The sequence below is a fragment of the Sus scrofa genome, chromosome 6 (genome assembly GCF_054392235.1).
Source record: "Sus scrofa isolate SSC_HxYL_T2T_F1_AM1 chromosome 6, Sscrofa_HxYL_maternal_Yorkshire_Landrace_v2.0, whole genome shotgun sequence".
Lineage (NCBI taxonomy): Eukaryota > Metazoa > Chordata > Mammalia > Artiodactyla > Suidae > Sus > Sus scrofa.
Genome location: NC_139388.1, coordinates 49,620,229 through 49,638,099, shown reverse-complemented (window position 1 = coordinate 49,638,099; position 17,871 = coordinate 49,620,229). Strand labels below are relative to the sequence as shown.

General features: G+C 45.1%; 1 protein-coding gene across 1 annotated transcript in view; it reads right to left on the bottom strand.

Moving 5' to 3' along the window:
• Nucleotides 1-17,871, bottom strand: part of ZNF146 (zinc finger protein 146) — a 106,664-nt gene that overhangs the window by 9,711 nt on the left and 79,082 nt on the right. The gene's annotated exons all lie outside the window — the stretch shown is intronic.

Genomic DNA, 17,871 nt, shown 5'->3' with positions numbered 1-17,871 from the left:
ACAGATCAGACCCAAAGCATCTGAAAGTCGCCTTTGCTTCATTACCATGCTAAGATCTCCCGCCAAAGGGGAGACTTGCACTTTGCTCAGCACAATTAGTGACCTGAGCAAAGGAGCCCAAAGGACTGTGCATGCTCCAGCTGTTCCTGGACATGGTCGCCCCATTTCTCGAATTCTGATGGTGTACCCACCTCACACCCCTTAAAAGTTTCCTGCCCTCTTCCCCCTGGGGAGAAAGGAGTCTTTAGAGCACACACTCCCCCTTCCCCATTCCTTGATCAACAAATAAATTTCTGCTCTGCTTTGCCAAAATCTAGTGTCATTCAATTGGCAAAAGCGGCACCCAGCAAGGAAAGCACCTAGCTGAGGATCCACTCGATCTAACTCAATCTGAGAGGGTTGATAACACCTGCTGAGAGCATGGGGATCATTACTCTGAAACATTTACTCTGGGTTCATGTTCCTCTGGCCATTTTTATGAAACTGAGGCCTCCTTCATAATAAAGTGAGAGGACAGAAGAAGCAGCAGAAACCTCACAGACACAAGCTCTTAAAAAGGCTGGCACAGGAGTTCCCGTCGTGGCGCAGTGGTTCACGAATCCGACTAGGAACCATGAGGTTGCGGGTTCGATCCCTGCCCTTGCTCAGTGGGTTAACGATCCGGCGTTGCCGTGAGCTGTGGTGTAGGTTGCAGACGCGGCTCGGATCCTGCGTTGCTGTGGCTCTGGCATAGGCCGGTGGCTACAGCTCCGATTCAACCCCTAGCCTGGGAACCTCCATATGCCGCGGGAGCGGCCCAAGAAATAGCAACAATAACAACAACAACAACAACAAAAGACAAAAGACAAAAGACAAAAAAAAAAAAAAAAAAAAAAAAAAAAAGGCTGGCACAGACAACTTGCCTCAGGGTCCACGTCACTCCCACAATACCCAATCTGTCAGCTCCTAACAGGACACAGGGGTAGGAGATACCAAGAGATAACTGTATAGGACCTGCTCCTATGAAGGTGTGGAGGCAATGGTGTGAAAATAGGGGACAGGTCCTGAGAAAAAAAACAAGACAGGCACTAAGGCCAATCTCAGAAATATAGAAATAAGAATCTGCATGCAACTCTGCCAGTTACATTCCTAGCATCAACACTGACCAGTGGTCAAATGCTCCAACTTCCTTTACAGGCTCAAAGATCCCCAGAAGTGGAGTTCCCGTTGTGGCTCAGTGGTTAACGAATCCGACTAGGAACCATGAGGGTGTGGGTTCAATCCCTGACCTCGCTCAGTGGGTTATGGATCTGGCGTTGTCGTGAGCTCTGGTGTAGGTTGCAGATTCGGCTTGGATCCCGCGTTGCTATGGCTGTGGTGTGGGCCAGCAGCTACAGCTCTGATTAGACCCCTAGCCTGGGAACCTCCATGTGCTGCGGAAGTGGCCCAAGAAATGGCAAAAAGACAAAAAAAAAAAAAAAAAAAAAAGAAAGAAAGAAACACTGAAATGACCACAGCCCCTCCCGACCTATTCACAGTCAAATTCCTACCCAGTCAGTAACACAAATGGTGATGTAGAGTTACATGAACAGTGCTCGCTAATCTCTAAGGCTATCCCACTGTCACAATGCAACCATGATAAACCACTATAAATCGCAGTGACACAAGAATGACCATATGCTAATTTTATTTTCTCTTCCCTTCACCATCAAACTCCTACTAGAGTCAGTAATAACAAATGGTCACCAGCAGCCACATAAAATTACATTCACACTGTCATCACACTGTCACACCCTGGACAATACAGATGTAAAGACATCCCCTCCACATGAGACCAAGGATTAAATCCATTAAACTATAACTTGACTAAGAAACAATAAATTGTAACACGCCTTCACTTATCAAGCGTGCTTTCATTGTTCTTGCAAACTGCATGTCTTCCAAACTTCAGGTAGCTTGGCCAATACATCACAAGATTCCTTTAAACACTCCCTATAGATAACACTTCTGAGTCACTACAGCAACAGTTGCCTAAATTGTTTTTCAGGAACTTGGAGCTACTTCTGGCCCGGCTCCAGAGGTTGAGACCACCGACCACTCAACTGGGTCTGTGACTGTCAGACGGATAATCTTTTGACTTCAGAGGGCTGAAAACGCCACCCTCTGTAACAAAACCATTGTGTCTTATGAAGAAGCATGAAGCTTCGTTACGCCTGCGTAAAAGAATGATTATCACCTGCTCCCAATCACTTTCCCCTGCACCCTGTACTCTTTACCCATAAATAACCCAAGCCCCTCACCTTCCAGGAGGCGGATTTGAGACATTCTTCCATCTCCTCGCTTAGCTCCCTCATGAATAAACCCTTTCTCTGCTACAAACCTCAGAGTCTGAGGCATCTCAGACTTTGGCTTGCCCCGGGTGTAGCAAATGAATCTGTTATGTGTTTATGAACCTGGTTCAGTTACACACATACCAAATCAATGACATGGCCAGGAGTCACACACAGCCACGTAAACCCGTTCACGTTGTCACAAACCGCCACATATTCCTGCTGTCATAATTAAGAACAGTGTTACACAACCCACACACACCCCTGCTCTTCGCCAGCCCCCTGCACCCTTGAGATCCCGGCCGGGCTCCCTGCTCCCTCACAGACCACCTATCACGAGTAGGTTCCCTCGGGTTCGACCGTAGTTGAACCCTCCAAGCGAGCAGTCTTTCCACGGCTGACCCGTGACCTCTGCACCCCGCGAGGCCAGCTGCTTCGTGGAGTGCTCCCAGGCGAAGGAAGTGGGAGAGTGGCCTGAGGCACAGAAGATCCTAGAAAAAGTAGACCAGAGCCCCGTTAAGCGCCCGACGACGCTAAGGTGGGGCGTACGTTCAGGAAGGGCAATTCGTGGCACCCTGAACTGTCGAGCCTCAAGGCACACTGAATTCACTCACCTTGGCACCAGGGAATCAACCAAAGTATGCTTTGGGGCAGGTGGGAACCCCGAGGCGGGGAGGATCCTGGGAAATGTAGTCCAGGGCGAGCCGTCCCTTAGGGCCGCGGTGGACGCTGGGAAACGCAGCTCCATCTGCCTCACTCGGTCTTCTCTCCGCACCGACAATCTGGGTATGTTCTTGAGCAGAGCGGGCTTGGCTGCTATTACGGAACCTGATCCAAGCCCCTTCGCCAAGACTGGAGCCTCTTTCGTCGGCTGTTCAATTCACGCCCTCTAGGAGGTGCGCTGGTGTCGAGTTGGTGCATCCCATCCCCAGGAGAGGGAGGAAAAACCTGCAGCTCTAAACCGAGGTCTTGGCGGGGACAGGGGCGGGGGCGGCTGCCAAACTGATTCAGAGGAGAGTGGGATCCTTGGTGACAAATCTTGTAACATTGTGCAAACACTGATATATTATTTCCTTAGGGGGCAGTGAGGGAGACCATGGGACATTAAAAAAAAAAAAAAAGTCAAATGTTAATTCGAGTTTCAGAAGTTTTTTTTACCGTTAAATAGAATAAGAGGATTCGAAAAGAGCGAATAAAATGGGGGAAATTATCATGTAATACAAGAAAATTTCTCAAAACTGACAGACACGAGTCAACAAGCTGACTTCATCGAGTTAAGCAGCAGTGGACGAAAAAGATCCATTCTAAGGCTTACAATTGGACAATTCCAAAGTATCTGGGTTGGCAGACAACGCCCACTGCTAGCCAGCAGGGAATGAGCCCATTACAACATGTCTCTGCCACTAATTACCACTTAGTACTCTGTACCAAAGCCAAAAGGCAACTACTTGATGACTCAGACATGTAAGTAAGTGAATGGAGAAGGGAAATAAAAACATGAAGAATGAACAATATGGAAGCTTTTTTTTTTTTTTTTTTGGTCTTTTTGCCATTTCTTGGGCTACTCCCGCGTCATATGGAGGTTCCCAGGCTAGGGATCTAATCGGAGCTGTAGCCACCAGCCTACGCCAGAGCCACAGCAACGTGGGATTCCAGCCGCAACTGCGACCTACACCGCAGCTCTCCGCAGCGCTGGATCCTTAACCCACTGAGTAAGGCCAGGGATTGAGCCCGCAACCTCATGGTTCCTAGTCGAATTCGTTAACCACTGAGCCGCGACGGGAACTCCTGTAAGCATGGTTACTGGAGTGTTTTCCTCCTTTAATTCCTGGCTTTGACTAGAGGGGGGGGGCATGTCCCAGAAGTATGCAGTGGGTGCAAACAGCAAAAGCTATGAGACAAACCCCCTCCTTCTAGTCAGAAGACTAGAAAAAGATGCTCCTGAAAGGGGTGGGGAAATCCCCCTCCTTTTTTCTCCTTTCTTTTTTTTTCTTAACTGACTGCACTACACCAGCCCCAGTCATGAGGCTGCACTGCCACTACAGTTGCTGTCAGCAGAACCAAGAAAAGAGACCAATGGGGTCCAAAAAGGGTGTATTATTTCCTCTCTCTCCCCATTGTCACCACAATGTGAGGTGTGTGACAGCATAGAGACAGGGGAAACAGCCAAAACTTTAACAGAAACTCATTCTTTCTAACTAGAGGACCAGAAAAAGTAGCTCCTAGAAGATGTAGGGAAATCCGGGATGAGGCCTCCAGGGGGATCACCTAATTCTATGAACGAACTGACACAGGACCTACACTCACCCTTAAGCTGTACATGAGTGACAGGTCTAAAGAAGCAGAGTAAAGGCTCTGAGAACTTAACCATGATATAAACCACCACACAAGTCCTAGACTAACCTCAGAGTGGCACATGTGTGGGCATTCCCAAACAGCATAGCAAAGCCTTTGAAAACTGAACTGATATTGATCTACTGCTCACAGAAGGCTAAACAAAACTTTCAGTCTGAACCTAAGTGGGTATATTGTCCAGCTGATTTTATCAGAAAACAGACATATGCTGGAATCAAAAAAAAAAAAAAAAGAAAGAAAGAAAACAGAACCTGAGGGAGTTCCTGTCGTGGCTTAGTGGTTAACGAATCCAACTAGGAACTATGAGGTTGCGGGCTCAATCCTTGGCCTTGCCCAGTGGGTTAAGGATCTGGTGTTGCCACTGAGCTGTGGTGTAGGTCACAGACGCAGCTTGGATCCCGCGTTGCTGTGGCCCTGGCGTAGGCTGGAGGCTATCGCTCAGATTAGACCCCTAGCCCGGGAACCCCCATGTGCCACATGAGCAGCCCTAGAAAAAGGCAAAAAGACAAAAAAAAAGAAAAGAAAAAGAAAAAAAAGAAAACAGAACCTGAGAAAATATATTTTTTTTTGTCTTTTTTTTTTTTTTGCTATATCTTGGGCCGCTCCCACGGCATATGGAGGTTCCCAGGCTAGGGGTCCAATCGGAGCTGTAGCTGCCGGCCTATGCCAGAGCCACAGCAACGTAGGATCAGAGCTGCGTCTGCAACCTACACCACAGCTCACGGCAACGCCAGATCGTCAACCCACTGAGCAAGGGCAGGGATCGAACCCGCAACCTCATGGTTCCTAGTCGGATTCGTTAACCACTGCACCACCACGGGAACTCCTGAGAAAATATTTTAAATTTCCAGGATACAATCCAAAAATACTTGATATACAAAGAACCAGTGAAACTGATCAATTATCAAGGGAAAGTCAACAGATGCCAAATAAAGATGACTCAAATGTTAGCATTATTAGACAAAGACTTTAAGGCAGTTATTATGACTAATCTTCATTTCATTCTTGAAATGAATGGAAATACAATTTCTCAAAAGAGACATAAACACTATTAAAAGATCCAGGTAGTTCTCCTGTAGCACAGTGTGTAAAAGATCCAGCATTGTCATTGCAGTGGCACAGGTTGGGTCCCTGGCCCAGGAACTTTCATATACTGAAGATGCAGCCAAAAAAGGAAAGAAAAAAAAGATCCAAATGGAAATATTAAAACTGAAAAATACAATACCTGGAATTAAAAATTATTAGATAGAATCAATTGCAGAATGGAGATAATAGAGGAAAGAGTCAGTGAACTTAATCAATAAAATCTATGGAGTTCCCGTCGTGACACGAATCCGACTAGGAACCATGAGGTTGCGGGTTCAATCCCTGGCCTCGATCAGTGGGTTAAGGATCCAGCATTGCCATGAGCTGTGGTGTAGGTCGCAGACGTGGCTCAGATCCCGAGTTGCTGTGGCTCTGCCCTAGGCCGGCCACTACAGCTCCAATTTGACCCCTAGCCTGGAAACCTCCATATGCCGTGGGAGCGGCCCTAGAAAAGGCAAAAAGACAAATAAGAAAATTAAAAAAAAAAGTTAATAAAATCTATCAGGAATTCCTATTGTGGCTCAGCGGGTTAAGAACCTCACATAGTGTCCCTGAGGATTCGAGTTCCGATCCCTGGCCTCATCAGTGGGTTAAGAATCCAGCACTGCCACAAGCTGGGCAGAGGTCACTGATAATGGCTCAGATCCCGCATTGCTGTGACTGTGGCTGTGGCGTAGGTTGGCAGCTGCAGCTCTGATTTGACTGCTATCCTGGGAACTTCCATATGCCACAGGTGCAGCCCTAACAAGAAAAAAAAAAAATCTTAAAAAAATGAAATTTAGCCAATTTGAAGAGCAGAAAAAAGATTGAAAAAAAAAAAAGAACAAATCCTTAGCAACTAAGGACAATATCAAATGCTCTAATATTTGTGTCATTAAAGTTCCAGAAGTGGAGGAGAGACATGCAGAAAAAAATATCTAAAGAAACAGGGACTGAGATTTTCTGAAATTTGTTAGAAGACATGAATTTACAAGTTTAAGGAGCTCAGTGAAATCCCAAACAGGATAAACTCAAAAGCATGCCCAGTCACATACTCAAATTGCTGGAAAAAAAGAGAAAATTTTCAAAGCAGCCAAAAAAATTACACATTATATATGGGAACAATGATTCAAAGAGTTGTAAGTTTCCCATCAGAAACCTTAAGGGCCAGAAGACAGGGGAAACGATATGTGTAAAGTGCTAAAAAATAAATAAATAAATGCCAATCCATAACTCCATATACAGCGCAAATATCTTTTAAGATCTAGGATGAAATAAAGACATTCTCAGGTGAAAGAACACTAAGAGAATTCTTCACCAGCGCCCTGCTTTTAAAAAAATGCCAAGGGAGGAGTTTCTATCGCGGCGCAGTGGTTAACAAATCCAACTAGGAATCATGAGGTTTTGGGTTTGATCCCTGGCTTCGCTCAGTGGGTTAAGGACCTGATGTTGCCGTGAGCTGTGGTGTAGGTCACAGATGCGACTCGGATCCCGTGTTGCTGTGGCTGTGGTGTAGGCCGGTGGCTACAGCTCCTATTCGACCCCTAGCCTGGGAACCTCCATATGCCGCGGGAGCAGCCCTAGAAAAGGCAAAAAATAAAAAAGAAATGCCAAGGGAAGGGAGATCAAGATGACAGAATAGGACAGAGAGCCCCTGCCCCCACCTCCACCTCCCCATCTTCCCACCCCCACCTCAGCCCTGCCAATAAACACATCAAAAATACATCCCCCCAGCCCTGCCAATAAACACATCAAAAATACATCTACATGTGGTGTAGTTCTCACTGAAAACTAACGAGACTGGCAGAAAGAATCTAGTACATACAAGATTGTAAAAAAGATCCACAAGGAATTGGGTAGGAGGGGAAAAGAAGCGATCAAGTCAGGACCTGTATCCCTGAGAAAAGACACAGAAGAGGTGGGGAATGATGCAGAAAGAGCCTCTCCCCAGGGATTGAATGGCTCCAGGCACATATTCGGAGCCTCAGACCTGGGATCTGAGGCTGGAAAGATGAGTCTCCTAAGCTGGTTTGAAAACCAGTGGGACTAACATCTTGCATACTCCTGGCAATGAAGCAAAAGAAGCTAGTGAAACTACACGGAACTCTGGCCAGTTCCTGAACAGGCCAGGTGCATGCCCCAGCCTGAGCCAAGCACTACCTTCAGCCCTGCTTGCTCCCCAGTACAGCTCCACACTACGACAAAAGTTGCCATGGCTGAGGGGAGAGCTCAGTTGTGAAGGATGGAGCAAATTTAGACCCGAATCTGGGCAGAAGCAGCCATTACTGGCTCTTACAAAGGCAGCACATAGGGAGCTATCTAAGACTGACTGAAGCCAGGGCCAGCACATCCTACACCCTGACCCAGGTCAACTGCCTGCTCCAGCCCCCTTGCTCCAACACTGCTTCCTGCTGGGTCAAGGGTGCTGGTGCTGGGAGGGGGAAGAGCATACACTTAGAGGAAAATAGCGAGCTCAGTCTCTACCCTTAGGGCTTCTGCTCCAGCAACTGGGACCTGATGCAGCCTACAATAGAGTGGTGTTGGCCAATGAGCAGAGGAGAAGCCCAGATCCCACCTGACTTGGGCTCTAGCCCCTTCACCTCCAGCCCCACCTCCAACCAAGGTGATAGCTGCCTGGTTGAACACATTTATGCTGGCATCAGATCCAGCTCTCTCACCAAAGCCACTGGGTTCACGCAGACTGATAAGGATACTCCCACACAAGGAGCTTCCATGTGCCACAGGCAGAGCCCCCTCCAAAATAAGTCTACAAATAACAAATGCTGGAGAGGATATAGAGAAAAGGGAACCCCTTGTACACTATAGTGGGAATGTAAATTGGTGCAGCCACTATGGGAAACAGTAGGGAGGTTCCTCAAAAAGCTAAAAATAGGGAGTTCCCACCGTGGCACAGTGGAAATTAATCCGACTAGGAACCATGAGGTTACAGGTTCGGTCCCTGGCCTTGCTCAGTGGGTTGAGGATCCCGAGTTGCTGTGAGCTGTGGTGTAGGTTGCAGACGAGGCTCGGCGCTGGTATTGCTGTGGCTGTGGCGTAGGCTGGCGGCTACAGCTCCGATTAGACCCCTAGCTTGGGAACCTCCGTATGCCGAAGGTGTGGCCCTAAAAAGACAGAAAAAAAAAAAAAAGCTAAAAATAGAGTTACCATATGATCCAGCAATCCCACTTCTGAACATATATCTGGATAAAACTCTAATTTGAAAACATACATGCACTCTCATGTTCACAGCAGCACTATTTACAATAGCCAAGACATGGAAGCAACCTAAATGCCCACTGACAGAGGACTGGCTAAAGACGATGGGTACATGTATACAATGGACTACTACTCAACCATAAAAAGAATGAAATCATGCCATTTGTAGCAACATGGATGGGCCTAGAGGTTATCATACTAAATGAAGTAAGTCAGAGAGACAGGAGTTCCCTTGTGGCACAGCAGATTAAGAATCTAGTATTAGCACTTATGAGGTATAGTTGATTTACATCATAATATTTTCAGGTGTAAACACAGTGACTAAGCTTTTTTTTCCCCACTGTACAGCATGGGGACCAAGTTACACATACATGTATACATACTTTTTCCTCCCATTGTTGTGTTGCGATGTTAATATCCTAGACATAGTTCTCAATGCTACACAGCAGGATCTCAGTGTAAATCCATTCCAACAGCAATAGTTTGCATCTGTTAACCCCAAGCTCCCAATCCCTCCCACTCCCTCCCTCTCACCTGGGGCAGCCACAAGTCTATTCTCCAAGTCCATGATTTTCTTTTCCGTGGAAAGGCTCATTTGTGCTGTATATTAGATTCCAGTTATAAGTGATATCATATGGTATTTGTCTTTCTCTTTCTGACTTATTTCACTCAGTATGAGAGTCTCTAGTTCCCTCCATGGTGCTGCAAATGGCATTATTTTGTTCTTTTTTATGGCTATGGCTACAAGTAAACTCCTCAGTCACTGAAAACTTCAGCAACAATTTCTGAATTTTCTCTCTCTAGTTCCATTATCATCATCTGCATGGAAAACTTACCTAATTTGAAGGTCTTTCTCTCCTGTCACATACTTTCACAATGATAGAGAATAGTAATGAAAGAGCACATACCGTGTGTATTATAAATGTAAATTTAAAAAGGGAAAGTATGTATCACCCTTTTTTTTTTTTTTTTTTTGGTCTTTTTAGGGCCACACATGAAGTTCCCAGGCTAGTGGTCAAATTGGAGCTGCGACTGCCAGCCTGCATCACAACCACAGCAACACCAGATCCAAATTCCATCTGCAACCTACACCACAGCTTGAAGCAACACCACAGGCCAGGGATCAAATCTGCATCCTCATGGATATTAGTTGGGTTCTTAACCCAGAGCCACAACTGGAACTCCATCACTTTCATTTATTTATGCAATCAAACTTGAAAGCTTAAATAGGTACTAAACTTATTCCAGTAGGACTCCAAAATAGCCAAGCAGAAATTCTAGAAGAAATGCAATAAACCTTTTTGTTCATTTTTATTACACATCTACATTTTTTAAAAGATAGAAAAAAGTAAAAGGAGAAAATCCTAAATTATCCATAAACTCAGCTATTCAGGATGAGCACTCTAACATTTGCTAACAACCATCCTTCTTCAGAACATGTACAGAAAGGGTATTTGTACAGAAAAGGTTACTTACTTGACAGCTTGTTTTGTTGGCTTCCTTAATCACACTGTAGGAAATTACATTTTTTTATTGCACTGTAAAAACACATAAGGGCAGTGGAAAAAGTGACCTGATGATAATAAAAAGTATGTGCTGTGTGCTTTCCCAGCCCACTGTATCATGCTTCTGAGCACTCTACAGAGTTAGGGGAGAGACAGATTCCTATTCGAAAGTACTTCAGGTAAAAGCGATCCCCAAAGCCTTCTAACTTAAATATAGGCCTATGAGAAGGCCAGACTTGAATGGTTTTCCATAATTGATGGGTGAGGAAATAAAAGCCCTGAAAAGAAAGAGTGACGTCAAGGCCATGACACAGTTTGGGCCAGCTCCCATCTCTTTCAAAACTCCATCTCCCCTCATTTTAAGGCATCTTACAGTAGTAAAGGATTTTTAAAAATAATCGAAATAACAATGAGTTTCTCTTGAATTGGCTTTGCTCGTGATAATTTTATTTTTATTTTGTCTTTTTAGGGCCACATCCACAGCATATGGAGATTCCCAGGTTAGGGGTCGAATCTGAGCTATAGCTTAAGCCACAGCCACAGTAACACCAGATCCAAGCCACACCTGCAACCTACACCACAGCTCATGGCAATGAGAGATGCTTAACCCACCAAGCCAGGGAGTGAACTAGTCAGATTCGTTTCCTCTGAGCCATGATGGGAGCTCTTCCTGATAGTTTTAAAATACCTGGACAATTTGTCAATTTCTCTCTGTAGTTCTTTTTAATTTTAGTCTTATGAATATTCTCAGACTTATTTAGCAACATACAAGATTAGAATTTTATCTTCCTAGTGAATTGATATTTTAACATTCACCTCTAATGACTTTATCTCTAGTAATGTTTGCCTTAAAGATTATTTGGTCTGGTTTTTGTTTTGTTTTGTTTTTGGCGTGGGGGGTGGGGATGCACCCAGGCTAGAGGGTGAATCGGAACTACGGTTGCCGACCTACACCACAGCCACAGCAAATCAGGATCCAAGCGGAGTCTGTAACCTCACGACAATCCGAGCGAGGCCAGGGATTGAACAGGCATCTTCATGGATACTAGTTCAGATTCATTTCCGCTGAGCCACAATGGAAATTCCCTTGTCTGTCGTTTAAATACAACAACTTTCTTTTGCCTGGTATATCTTTTTCGATATTTTTCAGCTTTCTGTGCCTTAATTTTTTAAAAGACATTCCCCCTCTCCCAATGCAGGAGCCTCAACCTGCTAGGCCATCAGAACCCCCCCCCTTTAAATTTGTCTTTTTTAAGGCTGCACACATGGCATATGGAGGTTCCCAGGCTAGGGGTCAAATTGAAGCTGTAGCTGCCACCTAGCTGGATCTGAGCCGCGTCTGTGACCTACATCACAGCTCATATCAACACTAGATCCTTAACCCACTAAGTAAGGACAGGGATCGAACCCGAGTCCTCATGGATGCTAACTGGGTTCGTTAATCGCTGAGCCACAACAGGAAACTCCAGATAGTTCCCTGTTAAATAGCCTATAGCTGCTTTTGAAAAAGAATCCCATTTCATGATCTTTAACTGGAAATTTGAGTCAATTTGTATTTACTGGAATGAATTATGTACTTAGATTTATTTCTACTTTTATGTGGCTGCTATTTATACTCCATTTTGTTTTGGGGTTTTTTTTTGGGGGGGTGTCGCCTCATTTTCCTGTCTTTCTTTGGGTTGTTTTCTCACTCCATTATTTTCTTCTACTTGAGAAGTTCTCTCTCCCTACCACCCCTCCTACCCTTCCTCCTAGTGGCTACCCTGGTTATTTCAGCATGTATAATCAGTATGTCTGCCATCTTGCTGAAATAGAGTTAAACAGAGTTAAAAAATAAACTCTAACCAGTTACTGCAGCTGTGCCCTAAAGGTCACAGTCCTCCAACCATCTGCATTTTATTTATTTATTTATTTATTTTTGTCTTTTTGCCTTTTCTAGGCCCGCTCCTGAGGCATATGGAGGGTCCCAGGCTAGGGGTCGAATTGGAGCTGTAGTGGCCGGCCTACACCACAGCCATAGCAACGTGAGATCTGAGCCGCGTCTGCGACCTATACACCACAACTCATGGCAACACAGGATCCTTGACCCACTGAGTAAGGCCAGGGATCAAACCCGCAACCTCATGGTTCCTAGTCAGATTCCCTAACCATTGCGCCATGATGGGAATGCCCATCTGCATTTTATTGTCACTTCCGTACAATGATAATCCCCAACCACCTGCATTTTATTTTCATTTCTTTTTTTTTTTTTTGTCTTTTGTTGTTGTTGTTGTTGTTGCTATTTCTTGGGCCGCTCCTGCAGCATATGGAGGTTCCCAGGCTAGGGGTTGAATCGGAGCTGTAGCCACCGGCCTACGCCAGAGCCACAGCAACGCGGGATCCGAGCCGCGTCTGCAACCTACACCACAGCTCACGGCAACGCCGGATCATTAACCCACTGAGCAAGGGCAGGGACCGAACCCGCGACCTCATGGTTCCTAGTCGGATTCGTTAACCACTGCGCCACAACGGGAACTCCTATTTTCATTTCTGTAGGATGATAATCACATTATATAGAACTTTCATTCAATAACATACTCTTGGAGTTCCTGTCATGGCTTAGCAGAAACCAATCTGACTAGTATTCATGAGGATGCAGGTTCGATCCTTGGCCTCACTTGCTCAGTGGGTTAAGGATCCGGTGTTGCCATGAGCTGTGGTGTAGGTTGTGAATGCAGCTCTGATCTGGCATTGCTGTGGCCGTGGTGTAGGCTGGCAGCTGACGCTCCAATTAGACCCCTAGCCTGGGAACCTCCATATGCCTCGGGTGCAGCCCTTAAAAAAAAAAAAAGCATTTTGAGGGTTTTTTTTTTGTTTTGTTTTTTTTTTTTTTTTCATTTTTGCGCTGCACCCAAGGCATACGGAGGTTCCAAGGCTAGGGCTCTCATCAGAGCTGTAGCTGCTGGCCACAGCCACAGCTACGCCAGATCCAAGCAGTGTTTTCCACCAATATCACAGCTCACAGCAATGCTGGATCCTTGACCTACTGAGTGAGGCCAGGGATTGAACCTGACTCCTCATGGATGCTAGTCAGATTCATTTCCACTGAGCCACGCCAGGAACGCCCTCAAAATTCCCCTTCATGTGACAAGATATCTGAATGAAAATCTTTCAGGTCTGATATTCATCTTAGGGTAGAAAAATAATCATTGGCAAAAGCCAGCATTAATAATGTCCCGGGTCAACTCCACACTCCCCCTTCCCTGCCCCAGGACACGCAGTTCAATCTCAACACATTTTGGAATTATCTGAAATGAAGGTTGACTGTTGAGGAAAAAGAAATTTTTACTGAAAAATTCCAGAGCCTTAATCAAGATATATTGGGGAGACTTATGAACATGCTTCAGCTCTTCAGTATGACAGACCTTTTATCTCCTCAAATCTTGCGTTCTCTCCTCCTCTCATTCAAACCAATTTTCATCTGATGTTCAATGAGAAAGTACAATTAATCTAATAGGAACTCCTTTTTTTCTCCCCACAACTAAATCCTCAGAACTGCTTATGTTGACACCTATATTCTCTTCCCTCCTGTTCAAAGAAAGGAACTCAGTTCCTATCAACCACTAACTAGGTCATCTATGCAAAAGCTCATTTATTCCCAGCCTCTCAAATACTTTTGTTCTAAAGTTACCTCACAGTTTATCAATATACTCTATCCATCTCTCTCTCTCTTTTTTTTTTTTTTTTTTTTTTTGGTCTTTTTACTTTTTCTAGGGCCCCTTCCCACAGCATATGGAGGTCCCCAGGCTAGGGGTCGAATCAGAGCTGTAGCCGCCAGCCTATACCACAGCCACAGCAACACGGGATCCGAGCCGTGTCTGCAACCTACACCACAGCTCACAGCAATGCCAGATCCTTAATCCACTGAGCGAGGCCAGGGATCAAACCCGAAACCTCATGATTCCTAGTTGGGTTTGTTAACCACTGTGCCACGACGGGAACTCCCTGATATGTTTTAAAAATGAATTACTACTTAATCCCTAAAAGTCTATGAGAAGATGTTGTAAAGCAACTAAGGCATAAATGTATAAACTTGCAGAAAGCCTCACAATTAGTGGCAGGACCAGTTTTCAAAACTGATCAGTAAAGCCACGGTCTTAAGAATTTACCCTATGCTAATCCATTCTGGTTTCTGACCCCAGCAGTCCACTACACGGCAGGTTTAACATACTGCCAAATTTAAAGGACACTGGCTCATTTAATTTTATACGCAAAGCCAAAAGAATGACCATTTCTATCTTTATCCACTTTGCTCTCTTAGCTTCTAAGACACACTCCCTAGACTCCTGCCTTATTAGCACAGATTAGCTGCTTCTTTCCTTTGCGTAACTTTTTTTTTTAGGGCTGTACCGGCAGCATATGCAAGTTCCCAGGCTTGGAGTTGAGTAGAGGCTATAGCTGCTGGCCTTCACCACAGCTACAGCCACAGCCACAGCAGATCCGAGCTGCATCTGCGACTTACACCACAGCTCATGGTAATGCAGGTTAACCCACTGAGTGGGACCAGGGATTGAATCTGCACCTCATGGATGCTAGTCGGGTTCCTTTCCGCTGAGCCACAATGGGAACTCCCCTTTGCGTGACTTCTAAACACTGCAGTACTAAGGCTTAAACCTTGCCTACTAGTTTCCTCTAAATACATTCCTTACCTCACTGGTCTTATCCCATCAGCTGTCTTTAACACTATGTGAAGGCTTATGATTCCAAAGTCACCGAGGTTGTCTCCTCTGATTTCCAGTCAAACAAGGCTTTCAAATCGAACACACCTCAAACCAATTTTTGATTCTATTCCCTCCCTAAATGCTTCTCCGTGGTCCCTAAAGTTTTAATCAGCTGGTTGTGGAAATTAAAAATTGGCATAGTGGAGTTCCTGTCATGGCTCAGCAGTTAACGAACCCAACTAGCGTCCATGAGGACCCACGTTGGATTCCTGGCCTCAGTGGGTTAAGGATCCAGCATTGCCATGAGCTCTAGTGTAGGTCACAGACATGGCTCAGATCCTGTGTTGCCATGGCTGTGGTGTAGGCCGGCAACTACAGCTCTGATTCGACCCCTAGCCTGGGAATCTCCATATGCTGCAGGTGCAGCCCTAAGGCAAAAAAAAAAAAAAAGTTGGCATTTGTACTTGATGTCTTCCTTTCTGTTATCACGCACCTCGAGTCCTGTCAACTCACCTCCAAATAAATCTCAGAACTATCCATTTCCATCTATCTCCAGTGCAACATCTCTATCCTAACCTCTATCACTCTGCTTCAGTGATTACTCAGCCTCTAAAATGGCCACTCTGCCTCTCTGCTCTTGTTCCCATTTCAGTCCACTATTCACAAAGCTTAAACTAAATGATTTTGTCAAACGTCAATCATACTGCTGTACTCGTCTCCTTTGGCAGACTCTCGGGGCACTTAATAAATCAAGCCTTTGATACAATGGCCTATGACCCTCATATCATATACTCCATGCCTGTATCTTCAACCACATCCCAGAGATCTTCCCCGCATCACACACAAGGGCACTAGCAAAGTGTTAAGAAGGCAGCAGCATGTTCTTCTGATATTCATTATATATCTAATGTCTGGCATGTAGTAAAGAGGAGGCAAATGTTTGTCAAAGTCTGCAACAGCCGTCCCTCCCACCTATTATAATGGGAAGTTGTGAGAAGCCATACATTGTGGCACATTCACATAGTGGTGCAGCGGAAACAAATCTGACTAGCACCCATGAGGTTGGGGGTTTGATCCCTGGCCTTGCTCAGCGGGTCAAGGAGCTGGCATTACTTTGGCTGTGGTGTGGGCTGGCGGCTACAGCTCTGATTAGACCCCCAGCTTGGGAACCTCCATATGCCTTGGGTGCGGCCCTAGAAATACAAAAAAAAAAAAGCAAATAAAAGCCATAACTTGCTTTATACTTGGCTTGCCACTAAATAGATGTAAAACGCTAATCTTGTCACTTACCTCTCATTTTTCCTAGAGAAATGAAGAATAATATACTCTCTACTATCCCAATGGAACTGTTCTGAAGATAAAATAGTTCAGATCATCAGTTCTCAAAGTGTGGTCCCTGGCACAGTGGTAGGTAGCAGCAGCACCTGGGAACCTGTTGGAAATAAATTCTCAGCCCCAACCCCAGATTTACTGAATCAGGAACTCAGGAGATAAGGCCCAGTAATACGCCCTCTAGATGATTCCAACATACACTTAGGTTTAAGAATTTTTTCTTTTATTTAGGGCTGAACTTTGGACATACTGAAGTTCTGAGACTAGGGGATGAATATGAACTGTAGCTGCAGGCCTTATCACAGCCACAGTAACGCAAGAACGGAGTCGCATCTTCGACCTACACCACAGCTCATGGCAACACTGGATCCTTAACCCACAGTGTGAGGCCAGGAATCAAATCCCCGTCCTTATGGACACTAGTCAGGTTTGTCACTGCTGAGCCACAGCAGGAACTCCCAAGTTTAAGAATTTAGATGAAAACACTGAAAAAAATAGAGCTAAATAAATGCCAGGTTATTATTGCTTTGTATGACAAAACAATGTTATTTATCAATGGTAAACAGTAAAATTACAGTAAAATTACAAAGTCAAGTTTTCCATAAAATAGCCTGTGTTGGTTCATGGTGGGGTTTTTTTTTTTTGTTTTTTTCGTCTTTTGTCCTTTTAGGGCCACACTCACGGCATATGGAGGTTCCCAGGCTAGGGGTCTAACAGAGCTGTAGCTGCCAGCCTACACCAGAGCCACAGCAACGCCAGATCCAAGCCGCGTCTGTGACCTACACCACAGTTCATAGCAACGCCGGATTCTTAACCCACTAAGTGAGGCCAGGGATTGAATCTGCAACCTCATGGTTCCTAGTCAGATTTGTTTCCACTGCCCCACACCGGGAACTCCCTGGTTCACAGGTTTTAAACACAGAGCACTCTAAAAGTGAAATACATACACAGTCATGCAAGAAAAGCAGAGATAGTATTGCTTAAATGATGGATAAAACCAAGAATACCTGAAACAGTAAATGCAAGGTTGTAACAGAAATTAGGCTATTTCAGAGATTTTGTTGGCCTTGGGGCAAAAACAAAGATGTTTTATGGTCCCTCACATGGTTTGGGTATGCTGTAAGTTTTATCTATTAAGACGTATCCAGGGAACGTGGGCAATGTGGGATTAACCACAATAGATAATATAAATCTTGACTAACAATTCAGGTTTCTAACAATCAAGTCATTTTTCTTTTTTGTGTGTGTTTTAGGCCTGAGGCATATGGAGGTTCCCAGGCTAGGGGTCGAATTGGAACCGTAGCTGCCAGCCTATGCCACAGCCACAGCAACGCAGGATCCGAGCAGTGTCTGCAACCTACACCACAGCTCACGGCAATGCTGGATCCT